The sequence below is a fragment of the Phacochoerus africanus genome, chromosome 16, assembly GCF_016906955.1.
Source record: "Phacochoerus africanus isolate WHEZ1 chromosome 16, ROS_Pafr_v1, whole genome shotgun sequence".
In the NCBI taxonomy this organism is placed as follows: Eukaryota; Metazoa; Chordata; class Mammalia; order Artiodactyla; family Suidae; genus Phacochoerus; species Phacochoerus africanus.
Window position 1 is genome coordinate 21,647,407 of NC_062559.1, and position 13,318 is coordinate 21,660,724.

At 36.0% G+C, this 13,318-nt stretch overlaps 1 protein-coding gene across 2 annotated transcripts in view; it reads left to right on the forward strand.

The window, feature by feature from the left end:
• Positions 1 to 13,318, forward strand: part of LOC125117682 (metabotropic glutamate receptor 8) — a 104,867-nt gene that overhangs the window by 51,940 nt on the left and 39,609 nt on the right. The window lies entirely within an intron of this gene.

Below are 13,318 nucleotides of genomic sequence, written 5' to 3' on the forward strand. Positions count from 1 at the left end.
GTGCTGTTACACTCCTGCCTTTGCTCCAGCTGTTTCTCTTGCCTGGAAACACTCCCATGCTTTTCTTTTTTCTGCCTATATTTGACTTTTCTATCAAGACCTAGATTCATATGCCACGAGTACAGCTGAAAAAAAAAAAAAAAAAAAAAAAGACCTAGATTGGGCGCATCTAGCTCAGGAAACTGGAAACTGTAACTGAACTTCCAGTCTGGGTCTCTGTGCAGATTCTTTGTGCTCATATATCTTAGCATGAGCATTTAGCATGTTATGGAGCTATTTCTTGTTTCTGTATCTGTGTTATCTCATGACTAGTAAGCTTCTTGAAGATAGAAACCTTGTACCTAATACACAGGTGTCACTTAAAAATGCTTATGTAGTTAAACTTGCTTGCTTAATAATGCTTCTTAATAAATAATATTGTTATTTAATAAGTGATATAATACAAAAATAATTAGGAGTGTTAATATGGTAACTGCTTCCAAAATGATTTTAAGTCAAAAGGATCAATGATAGGACTTACAAAGTGTTCTGATAAACACATAAAACAAATACATAAATCAAACTCATTTTTTTTTCTCCTTGTTGACAGGCAGATTAAATGACAATAATAAGTTTTGGAAAAAAAAAATTAGCAGTAGTTCCATGCAAATGCAACTTTGCTCAGCTTTCCAAAAAAGGGATGTGATTATTTAATGTTTTTAATCACATTTGTTTTAGGAAGGTCAAGTATAACTCTGTAAGGACATTGTTGCAAATTTGGTTTCATAAAAATCTGTGCAAGAGTTTTCAAAAAATAAGAATCAGATTGGTTTGGAATAAGGTTATCATAATACTTTAAAATAATGGTGCTAATAGTGAAGTAATGAATATATTTAATTTCTTGTTTGGATTGACTATGATCTTTCAATAGCAGTTAGATTGAAAAATGAGGGCACTCTATAATATGTGCGTATTGCCTTGGCAGTGACCAATGTTTAATGTATCTGGACATAAGAAACCCATTTAAGTTCAGGAATGATAGATGAGAACTTACTACTAATATTTCTACACATGAATGCTATTGAAATGCATGTTCTAAGTTACAAGGACTTGTTGGATTGCTTTTCTAGGTGTCCTTCCATTTAGGCTACTTCCTTCGTCCTAATATAGGTCTATTAGGTCTATTAGCATACTGCCTCTGTTGAGTTTACACAGCTTTCTTGACAAGGGCAGTCCTGCCGTTGCTCCATCATTGGGGTAATCACCTGTTACTTATTTAAAGCCTCCATCATTTTGTATGACAGAGTAACTTAATTATGCCCTGCTTTGGAGATGTTAAATGAAATTATCTTCAAAACAAGTGCACTTCACTTAATATTTTTCTCCATCAAGTACTTGAACTGTGACATTTACGTCATAAGCACTAAGTCACTAAATGCTTTATAAATTGAGGCCTTCTGATAGGGCAATTATCGTTGAGGCAGAACATTCTTCTAAAGTACCTGAGATAGAAATTGTGGTGGCTGATGCTCGAGTCTAGATGAAAGGATTTTGGAAAAATGAAAATTTAGTAAATAGATAATGAGCTGTAGTTATCGATGCTCTGGACCAAATTTTGTTACATTAGTGGTTGTAATCCTTTCAGTGGATCACAAAACCTCTTTATTAAAAGAGTTGAGACCAGCACTGAGAGAAAGAAAGAATGAAGAGAGAGAAACCAAGGGGAGGAAGGAAGGAGAAAGAGAGGGCAGGGATAGAATATAAAAGTATATAGTGGGTGCTAAGGGTAGGTTCTGTTTCCTAAAATTCTAATTATGGTTATAGGTACATATTATACATCCTGGATCAAGTATAAATGTTTTTCTTACTGTGTGCTCCTGTCTAAAAAACTTGAAAAGCAAATTTCTGAGATTAATTACCATATAAAACTGTTACAGAAGTTACCAAAAGACTCTATTCTGAGATTAAGTCCTAAACACAATGCAATCTTACATGTCCTTGGCCATGTCTTCCCCCCTCCAACATTTTATTTATTTATTTATTTGTCATACTTTTAGGGGTGCACCTGCGGCACATGGAAATTCCTAGGCTAGGGGTCGAATTAGAGCTGCAGCTGCTGGCCTGCGCCACAGCCACAGTAACTCCAGATCAGAGCCATGTCTGCAACCTATACCACAGCTCATGACAATGCTGGATCCTTAATCCACTGAGAGAGGCCAAGGATTGAACCTATGTCCTCATGGATACTAGTTGTGTTTGTTACCACTGAGTCACAATGGGAACTCCATCCCCCAACATTAAAAAAAAATTATTTTTACTATGGTAAAATACTCATAATGTAAAATTTATCATTTTAACCATTTTAAGAGTATAGCTCATTTATATTAATTATGTTCATATTATTATGCAACCATCACCACTATCCATCTCCAGAGTTCTTTTCATCTTACCAAACTGAAACTCTATACCCATTAAAGAACAGCTCATCATTCCACCCTCCCCACTCCAGTTCCCAGCAATCAGAATTGTACTTTCTGTATCTATGATTTCTAAGTACTTCATATAAGTGGAATCACAATATTTACCCTTTTGTGACTGGCTGATTTCCCTTAGCATAATGTCCTAACTCTTGTCAATGTAGCATATATCAGAGTTCTCTTCCTTTTTAAGGCTGGATAATATTCCGTTGTATGAATAAACCACATTTTGCTTATCCACTCATCTACTGATGGACACCAAGGGCTGCTACCATGATTTAGATAATGTGAATAATGCCATTTACATGGGTGGACCAGTGCACTTTTAGATTCACTTTGAGTTCTTTTGGGTATATACCCAGAAGTGGAATTGATGGATGGTGTGGTAATTCTAGTTTTCATTTTTTGAGGAACTGCTATACTGTTTTCCACATTAGCTATACCATTTTATGATTCCCAACTCTGTACAAGTATGTCCTTTCAATCTGTGATATTTCCTAGGGCTTTCTTCAACTTCCATGACCTTGAGAATTTTGAATAGTACTTGTCAGTTACTGGTAGCACTTACAGACATTATGTAAAATATCCCTCACTTTTCCTTTAACTATACTGAATTTATGCACCATTGGAAAGAATTCATACAGGTAATGTGCCTTTATCACTGCATCATATCAGAGATATGATGTCTTATGTAACATCTAGAAATACATAGTAATATGTCTTATTACCGGTGAATTCACCTTGATTATTTGATTAAGGAGTTTTCTTCCAGGCTTCCCCGCCAGAAAGTTTCATTTTTCCCACTGTAATCAATAAATCCTTATTTGGGAGAGATACATTTCTTAGTTTTTTAAAACACATATTTGCATAGTCTCAAAGTATCTCCCCCAAATAACTGTTTAGCAAACACAACTGAATGCTGCCAGAAGCAATTACTACTGTGACGTTCTAAAGATGATTTTCTCTTTCCCTCTTTCCTTCTCCATTCATTAGCTCAAATTCTTCTTTAAGGAAGATCTGTCCTTTTTCTTCTACTTATTTATTTAATCAGATACCTATCTATAACTTCAGTGTTTATGCATTTTTCCCCTACACTGTACAGCTACATGGTAGCTTGAGTATGATAAAGGGGAAAAATAGTGATTTTTTTAATGGGTACTTTAGTAATTGATACCATGACTGAGAATACTTAAAACAAATGCAGTTCCTCCCCTACCCTCTTGCAGTTTATTTTAGATGCCTCGTGGTTTCTGATGCCTCATAGGTACCAAAGGGATTGGATGGGAGGGAGAGAGGTGGCAGGGCAGGGGAGGTCTCATGTGACTGGCGATGGGTGCAGCTAAGAGCTGTTATTCCTACTCTCTGAGCTGACTCATTTCTCAGGGGGCCTTTATGTGGGATCTTCAGAGTTCCCCTTCCCTGGAAACATCTTGCCCTGACTTTCTATCATGAGAGATATATATCTTTAGCCAACCACCATAACTACTTGGTGGGTACTTACCTAGGCACAGGTGTCCTCTGTGGAGATGTACTCTCAGAGTCCCATCTCTTCCCTAAGCATCCCTTGAGGATAAAATACCTTTAAGGAGGCTGAGGAGCAGCTTGCCTTCTCTCTCCTATCTTTCTTCTCTCTTTGCCATCTGGCTCACAAGACATTCGTACTCTTGACTTCTTCTGGTGGGAGTTTAATAACGTTTCTCTTCTAACTTCTCTGGCATCAAAGGCCAATTCAGTCAGCCCTTTGCCTTTTAGGGGTCTGTCAGGACATACACATAGGTGTCTATTCTCCCAAATTGTGAGCTAGACATAACAGTCTTTCTGTGGCATCTCTCACACTGGTCTTAAAGGAGGGGTAGAAAGGCCAGGAGGAAAAAAGCTCCAGAAGTGTAAACAAATTCTCCAAGAATACTGTCTACCCAAACTCTGGTCTACATCTAAACCTCTATACACTCTTTTTGAGGATCAAGATGGGTGGCCAGCTAAGCATTAAAAAATATCCAATTTTGGAATAACTTCTTCACAAACTGTTTAGTTGGAGGTCCATATTTCACTTTGGAATGTGGAAAATCAAATATTCCAAATGGTCTGGGACAGCAGCTGAAACTGATTGGGCTGATTATATGTGTCAAATGTTGCTGAGAGATAAATCAAGATAAAAGCGAAAAACAGTCATTTCAATTTGGCAACCTGGGGGTGAACTTGACAAAAGCAATTTTCATAGAGCCCGAGTGGCATGGGTTCAGGAAAGAGTGAGAGGAAGGCAAGGGGATTCAGCAGCTAGAGTTGACGATTTCATTGACTTTTACTGCAAAATGATGAAAACAAGTATTTCTTAATGCTTGGAAACGAGGGAGTCACAGAAGGAGTGTCATAAAATGGGATGTGATAGCCTGTTTCTATTATGAGGAAAGCAATCCATCAGAAATGGGAAGATTGATAATGTAGACAAGAGAGGGGAAATCATGGAGAGTGCCGAGAGAGGAGAGAGAGGTGGCATCTTGTGCACAGGTGGTGAGCTGGCCTTAGAGAGTAACCAGAGAAAAGACAGAAATGCTTGTTGCAGAGACCAGTATGTTACTGAAAGTGGCAGAGAAGCGTGTGGAAGTTCTCAAATTGTCTTCTGCTTTGTCAGTGACATAAGAACTAGTTATCACATGAACGTGAGAAGAGTGAATATTCCAGTTTTGAGGAAAGAGATGTGAATTAGTCATGTTCTTGATGAATGGGATAGTGAATCGAGGACAATCTAATAGAACTGAAGGCTAACTGAGGACCAGTTGAGGCTTATTATTAACAACTGAAAATGAGGCTAATTTACAAAAAGGTCACATTTAGCTTCCCAATGGTACAGATGTGGAAGCAGCAGTGAGTTATATTTAAAGAGGAGGAATTATATTTTCTAGACACAAGCAATAACAGGAGAGGAACAGGGAGGTAGAGGGTGTATTTAAAGCCATGCTCTATTAAGAGCACAAACAATGAAATCAAAGATAGATAATGAAGAAATAGAGGAATAAGAGAAGACTTAAGCACTAGTGTTTTGGAGGAAATTATAAGGCTGAAGAACTATTGACATGGGTACTGGAAGGCACAGACTTGAAAGAGGAGGCTTATCAGAGCTTAGGATGCTTGAACTGAGACTTTGGCAGGTGTGTGCTTATTGTTAAAACAAGTAGGATGCAGGGCACAGTTACTGCGAATGAAGAGTGCAAGAAATTGAGAGGCTGTGGCATTTGATGGATCATCAGTGTAGTTGGTAATATCAGTAAGAATCATGGAAGAGAGCAAGAAATAATATTTTGATAAATCTCCAATACTATATAAATGACACATTGTACTTTCTCTTGTTATTTGGCATTTTAATTTTATTTGCATCCATTGTCACTCTGATTGTAGGCAAGTGACAAGGGCAGATATTGAAATTTTATGGTCAACACTACATATCTAAAATGTCCTACAGCACTTTATGATCTTTATGACTTATGAGGCAATTTCACGTGCATTATCTCACTTTATTTTAGTAGTTTTCTAGTGAGGCAATTAGCAATGGCATTGTTATAACGATTTTATAGATGAAGAAATTGAAGTTGGATGATATTAAGTCATTTGCCAAAGTTGGTATGGCTAGGAAATAACAATATTTTTTTCATGGGAACATATTCCACATGGATATGTTTGAGAATGGTAATCGGAAGACATTTATTAAGTATCAAAACTATTCTTTCATGCTTTTATAAAACTTGTCATTGTATGGCCATTTTTTTGCAATGGAAATTTATGATAAGAAAATATGCTATTTTAAAATTCTGAAACACATTTTAGTTTAGCTGTAGATTGTACTTACTTTTTCCTCTCCTGTTCTTAAACACTTTTTTTTTTAATTTTTAAAGAATATATAGTGATTCTTAAGATACCTTAGTTACTGTAAAGCTGTATGTTATTAAGAATGTAGTTTAAAGATGTTTAACTATTCTTATGATTTTAGATATAAAAGAGTAAATAAAATACTGGGATCAACAATTCGACAGAACATTGAAACTTTCAAAATGAGAAGATAGTAAATATCCCAGAATTCAATTAATGGGTCAAATCATAAAAGCTTTAACATGCTATCAATGGATTAAGAAAAAAAAAAAAACCCATGAAACTATCAATATCTGTTCTTTTTTAAAAGAAAAAATGTCTTTGAGAAAACTAATAGAGAAAGTGTTCCATTTTATAATGAAGTGTATATATCTTAAACAAAGAATTAGAATTATTCATAATGATGAGATTCTAAAGGCATTCCTCACAAAATTAGCAACAAAATAAGGATTTTTTGAATCAACTTTATATAGAACTTTTTCAGAAATTTAGAGTAATATGAAGTTAGACATTAAACACAGTTAAGAATTCTAGTTCTTTAGAGGGAAGAGGAAAACTTATCTTTTTTCTCCCAATATCATATCCCTAGAATATCAAAAGACATCAAATAAGTGCATATTACATTAAGAAAATTTAAAGCACAATATGATGACCAGCTACCTATGAATAGCAATAAAATAAATCAATATCAACATCTTTTTTGTATCCTACCAATAACCAATTAGAAAATGTAATGAATAAAAAATACCTTATTTATAATGGAAACTTTAAATTCCAAAAATAGTATTTATAAGAAAACATACTATCTATTTCAAGAAAAATGCAAAACTCAGGGAGTTCCTCTGTGGCTCATGGGCTTGATCTCTGGCCCAGAAACTTCCACGTAATATGGGTGTGGCCAAAAGAAAAAGAAAAATACAAGACTCCATTGAAATATTGAAAACAATATTTGAATAAATAAACTATGTATTGTGTAGATAGGAAGAAAGAGTATAAAAATGCCAATTCTTAAATTAACTAAAATTCATTAAAATCATGTCTATCACTTTAAAAGCCTTATTTTTCAAACTAAAAATAAGAAAAGAACTAATCTGGTAAAGAGTAGTTCAGAAAAGGCAGCAAATGTGTACTTAATGTTAAATTATTAAAAATTATCTCTCTGAATTTGGGAAAACAACAAGAGTACCCAATATCACTGTTACTCACCATTGTACTGGTGTTCCTTTCTGGTGCAAGATAAGAAGAAAGACAAATAAAAGGCATAAAGTTTAGAAAGGAAAAAAAAAACTTTCATCATTTGCAGATGACCTAAACTACAGATATGCTGTTAGAATTAATAAGTAAATTTAACAATAGTCACTATATACAAGATCAAAATATAAAAGTAGTTATCATTCTATATGGAAGCAATGAATAAATATAAAAGGAAATTTTAAAAAGAAATCATTTATGATAACATAACTATCAAATACCTAGAAATAAATCTGATGAAATCAGTTCATAACCTCTACACTGAAACTTCAAAATAATATAAAAATATATTAAAGAGGATCTAAATAAATGGAAATAGGAGTTCCTGTTGTGGCTCAATGGTTTAAACACCCAACATTGTCTTTATGAGGCTGCAGGTTCAATTCTTGGCCCTGCTTAGTGGGTTAAAGATCTGGGGCTGTTGTAAGCTGAGGCATAGGTCACTGATGTGGCTTGGATCCAGTATTGCCATGGCTGAGGCATAGACTTCAGCAGCTCCAATTCCTTTGACCTCAAGCCCAGGAACTTCTATATACCACAGCTGCGGCTGTTAAAAAATAATAATAATGGAAATATATATATCATTCCTGGATTCTACACTTAATTTTGTAAAAATACACATTTTCAAATTGATGTACACATTAATGCAATCCCAACCAAAATCTTAGTAGGGAGGGTTGTGTGTGTGTGTGCGTGTATGTGTGTGTGTCTGTGTGGGTGAATATGATGTGCTTGTATGAAAATTGATATAGAATTATAAAGGACCAAGAATACTGAAGGTGCTCCACCGAGGTAGCTATCATCTATCTAGTTATCATCTATTTATCTGTATCATATGAAATTGGTTCTGTTTCTCTGGTTGAATTCTGACTCATACAATCCATATTTTTTTTTTAGGGCCATACCTGTGGCATAAGGAGGTTCCCAGGCTAGGGGTCAAATAGAGCTGCACCTGCAGGCTTACATCGCAGCCACAGCAATGCCAGGTCTAAGCCACGTCTGCGACTTACACCACGGCTCACGGCAATGCCAGACCCTTAACCCACTGAGTGAAGCCAGGGATCAAACCTGCATCCTCATGTATACTAGTCAGATTTGTTTCCACTGAGCCACAAGGGGAACTCCTTCATAAATATTTTTGATGAGTTAAATCCATTCCTAGGGATAATTCTAAGGAAATGTTATATTTGAAGTGAAAATACCTGAGAAAAAGATAAACATAAATACATGAGGAATCGTATAGTATATAGTAAGCAGGAGATTATGAGTGGCTCAAAGTTCAGGCTTTGAAGTAAGGATAGAGAGTGAAGAGGGATGTAATTTTAGTTACTATGTCCCCTAATTAGAAACAAAAATCTAAACATGTAACTTTAGGATATTATTTTAATATATGTTATCAATGGGAATGAAAATATGTGGCTATTAAAATTAGATTAATAAACCTGGAAAATATCTAAGAGTTACTTTTATTTAGAGCCTCACCCTCGGCATATGGAGGTTCCTAGGCTAGGGGCTGAATCAGATCTGTAGCTGCCTGCCTACACCACAGCCACCCCAGATCTGAGCCACACCTTCAACCTACACCATGCTCACGGCAACGCCTGATCCTTAACCCCCTGAGTGAGGCCAGGGATCGAACTTGCTTCCTCATGAATACTAGTCAGATTCGTTTCTGCTGAGCCATGACAGGAACTCCTCTAAGAGGTACTTTTACATGTCTGTTGCCAAATACTTACTATTCACCCTATCCTAATCACAGAAAACATGTATTCATTCCAAATATAATATTAAAAAGTACAATTTATTATATAAAATTTAACAACTGAATGTTTGTGCTAAAAATAAGTTAATGTTCCAAAATGGAAATAAGTCTCATGAAAAGATTATAACAAATTGTGTGTCTTTGGATACACCAACGTTCATCAAAAAGTGGGCACTGCTGAATTCAGAGTTAATGTTGCCTAGTTTTGCAGTAACTGTAAATAAGCACATAAGATAGATTACATACATATTAATGGACTGAATGCTTATAATGTATAGTTCTTTTGAAGTAAGAAACATTTTACAAAGAAATTTTCATTGACCTTGTAGGAATACATTGATGAATGCAAACTGGCATTTAAAAGGATTGCAAAATAAATAAGTAAATATGTCTACAGTGTATATTGGCAGTTATTTAATTATTGTATTCTTAACAATCTATGGCTTTCAAAATTTGTTTTATAATTCATTAAGTTAATCATTTCAGAAACAGGAATAATTCTCTATGAGGGCAACTAGCTTCATTCTTTGCCATATTCAAAGACTCACACAAATCCTTCGTATTTCTTTAAATTTGGTTAATAAGGGATAATGAGTGAATATGGTTTGCTTATTTGATTTTTTTTTTTTTGTCTTTTCTAGGGCCGCTCCCATGGCATATAGAGGTTCCCAGCCTAGGGGTCAATGGAGCTGTAGCTGCCGGCCTATGCCAGAGCAACAGCAACGCCGGATCCTCAACCCACTGAACGAGGCCAGGGATTGAACCTGCAACTTCATGGTTCCTAGTCGGATTCATTAACCACTGAGCCATGATGGGAACTCCTGCTTATTTGATTTCATCTCACTTCCTCCAGGGCAAGAGGGAGCTACTAAAAGTTTATCTCATTTCTATCCTTTTGTTAGTGTTGGCTAGTCTTTAATAAAACACACCCATATACATATATACATCTGTAAAAGGGAGTACATTATCTCCTTTAAGTTCCATTATTTTTTCATTTTATAAAAGTAATTTGTACACATTTTAGAAAAATATTTTAAATGTAGACCAAAAAACCAGAGAGAAATAAATATCACTCATGATTCTGCCTTATATGAACAATCAGATTTGATGTTTTGGTTTATTTCCTTCTAACTTTGGCCTGAGAGATAAATGTTTGTCTTAGGATCATAACAGAGATGTAGTTCTGTCTTGACATATATTATTCTTGATTGATTGATTGATTGATTTTTGCTTTTTAGGGACACACCCAGGGCATATGGAATTTCCCAGGCTAGGGGTCAGATTGGAGCTACAGCTGCCAACCTAAGCCACAGGCTCAATAACGCAGGATCCAACCATGTCTGCGACCTACACCACAGCTGGTGGCAACACTGGATCCTGAACCCACTGAGCGAGGCCAGGGATCAAACCCACATCCTAATGGTTACTAGTTGGGTTCGTTACTGCTGAGCCACAACAGGAACTCCTATTCTTTAAATTACTTTGTTTCCTATGTCATTAAATTTCTTTATAGATGCCAATTATGGCTGTGCCATTATGTATTTATTCTATTTGGACACTTGGTTATGCTAAATTTTAATTTTTAAATAAGTAATTCCTAATGAACATCCTTGTAAATAAAACTTCGTCCAGAGTTCTACTCTGTTCCCAACATCTACGATGCCTCATATTTTAAGCATTGGTGGCAATGCCCTTTCTTAGCAAGGAGTGGATTTAGTTTAATTAATGAACCATTTTCTTGTATAGTCTTCCCTTGAGTCCACTATTTTTTTTTCCCAGAATTTGTGGAACTTTGCTCCCTTTCCCTTCTAGAGTCATGGTATCTCAAATATAGTTAAAGGGAAGTACACGGACACTGGAGCTAGATGACCTGGGATGGAACTCCATCTGTGCCACTCACTAGCCCTATAACCCTGGGCAAGTGGGCTACCAATTCTGTGCCTCATTTCTTTATCTGCAAAGTGGGAATAAGCATAGTAACCCCCTAAAAGTCTTATGATTTCACATAAAATGAGAATGCATCTAAGGTGCTTACAAAGAGCCTGGTACATAATAAATGCTATTGTAAAAATATACTTTATTGATTATCTTAGATTTTTAAGAAGTCTCCTCCCTTCTAGTACTCAGTCCCTTTGGTTTTCTGCAGTCTCTAAGGCAGAAAAGTTTTACTTTCGTCACCCTGACTGGGGTTTTCTGAGTTTCTAATTGGATCATAGTCTCGACCAGAAAATCAAATCTTTTTCTGTAATTACCTCTTTGGCTTGGTTGTGTTGTTTCATTCTTCTTGCCCATTACAAACACTTCATGGAAGCAAGATGTTCTAAAAGCCTTATATTTGACAGAGAAGCTGGAGGCAGAAATGCTTGAGGGAAGATATCAATACTGAATAATATTAACAGTAACAGTACTTTCAAAACACTTTTTTATACATTATTCACAACCGTTTTTCCTCTTTTCCATATGAGAGGAAGTTAGTTTATTGGCCTGCAGTCCCCATATCCGGGGGTGGCAAATTCAAGCATTTAGCATTGGCTTTCTGACTCTCAACAGAATGGCCTTTCATTTGCATACAATTGAGTCTCCATAACATCTTAGTTAGCTTTTCCGAGTGTGTGCTGCTGTAATAAGCAGCATAAAAATCAGTGGCTTGGAAAAACGTTTTATTTCTTGCCGGTGTTCCATGTCAGGGATTACAGTTGCCTTGCCAAAGGACAGACTCCATCTGAAAGATGCCATTCTCTTGGAGAAAAATAGTAAGGATTAATCAATGATGCTTAATGCTTCTGCTTAGGTGTGGTGTACACTTTATCTGTTGGCAACTCATTATTTAAAGCCTATCTCATGATGAACCTTGGCAAGGATAGGATGAAGAGGAAAGCTGTTCCCAAAAGAGTGGTTCTATACATCATGGAACAATGGGCAAACATGGGTAATCAAATGATAGGGCAGGGGGAGTAAATAATTGAGGACAATAATGCAATATACAATAGAAATGCATGAACTGAAAAGGATACAGGAAGGGTCTTTGCAGTAAAATCAAAATAGAAATATTCAAAGAAAAGAAAAAAGAAATAATAGACTGACAGAAGTTTACTGGGGTGAGAGAGGAGTTCCCAGTCATAATTCTGTAGCTTCATTTTTTTTTTTCCCCCTGAGGTATTCAGAAACTGGAGATGGTTGTTTCCATTGACAAACAGTTGGTTAGAGGCAGTGTGAGATATGAACTGGCTGAGGGAAAGAGGTCAAAAGAGAAAGCTGTACGTCAGGCGCAAGTGCTAAGTTGCTGACTTCAGAATTTTAGAGTATTAATTTGACAGCCCAGCTTCTTTTTGGAAGTGATGAGTTATATAGGCTTTCTTCCCTGTAAACTCCCTCAGGTACTGAAACCTGTATAAAGTGCCTGAAATGATTTTTCCTTGAAAATGGAATAGAAAACCTAGGTTTTCCTAACCAAAGATGGAGGTCATTGAACCTAGGAATAAATGTAATGGCTTGGGATTATCTTTGATAGACAAGGCACTTTGTCAGAACATGGTAATGATGTGAACGAGGTCAGTCATTACAACCCACCTGAGGATATCATAACTTCATTTTTCTGCCACAGCCATGAACATTGTCCTTCACCCTGCTCAGCCCTCACACATTAGTCAGAGGGGCTGCAGAACCCTTATTCAATACCAGTCTATCACCTGTAGAAAAATAATTCTAAGTATGTGATCTGAATATACAATTTTATTTCCTATGCATGCAGGAGCCTGAGACTTTCTGGTCAACTGGCTGCTCTCCTTTATGTAAAGATTCAGGAATACCTATTTCTGCTATGCTATGGTTTTGCCATCTTCATTCTTATAAATACCCAGTCAGCAAAAAGGGAAATATTTCTTGAATTCTTGTAATAAATTTTGTAAAACTTTTTTTTTTTACATTTGTAATTTGTGTTCACATTATATTGGTTGAAACCTAGTGAAATGGCCACACTAATTCT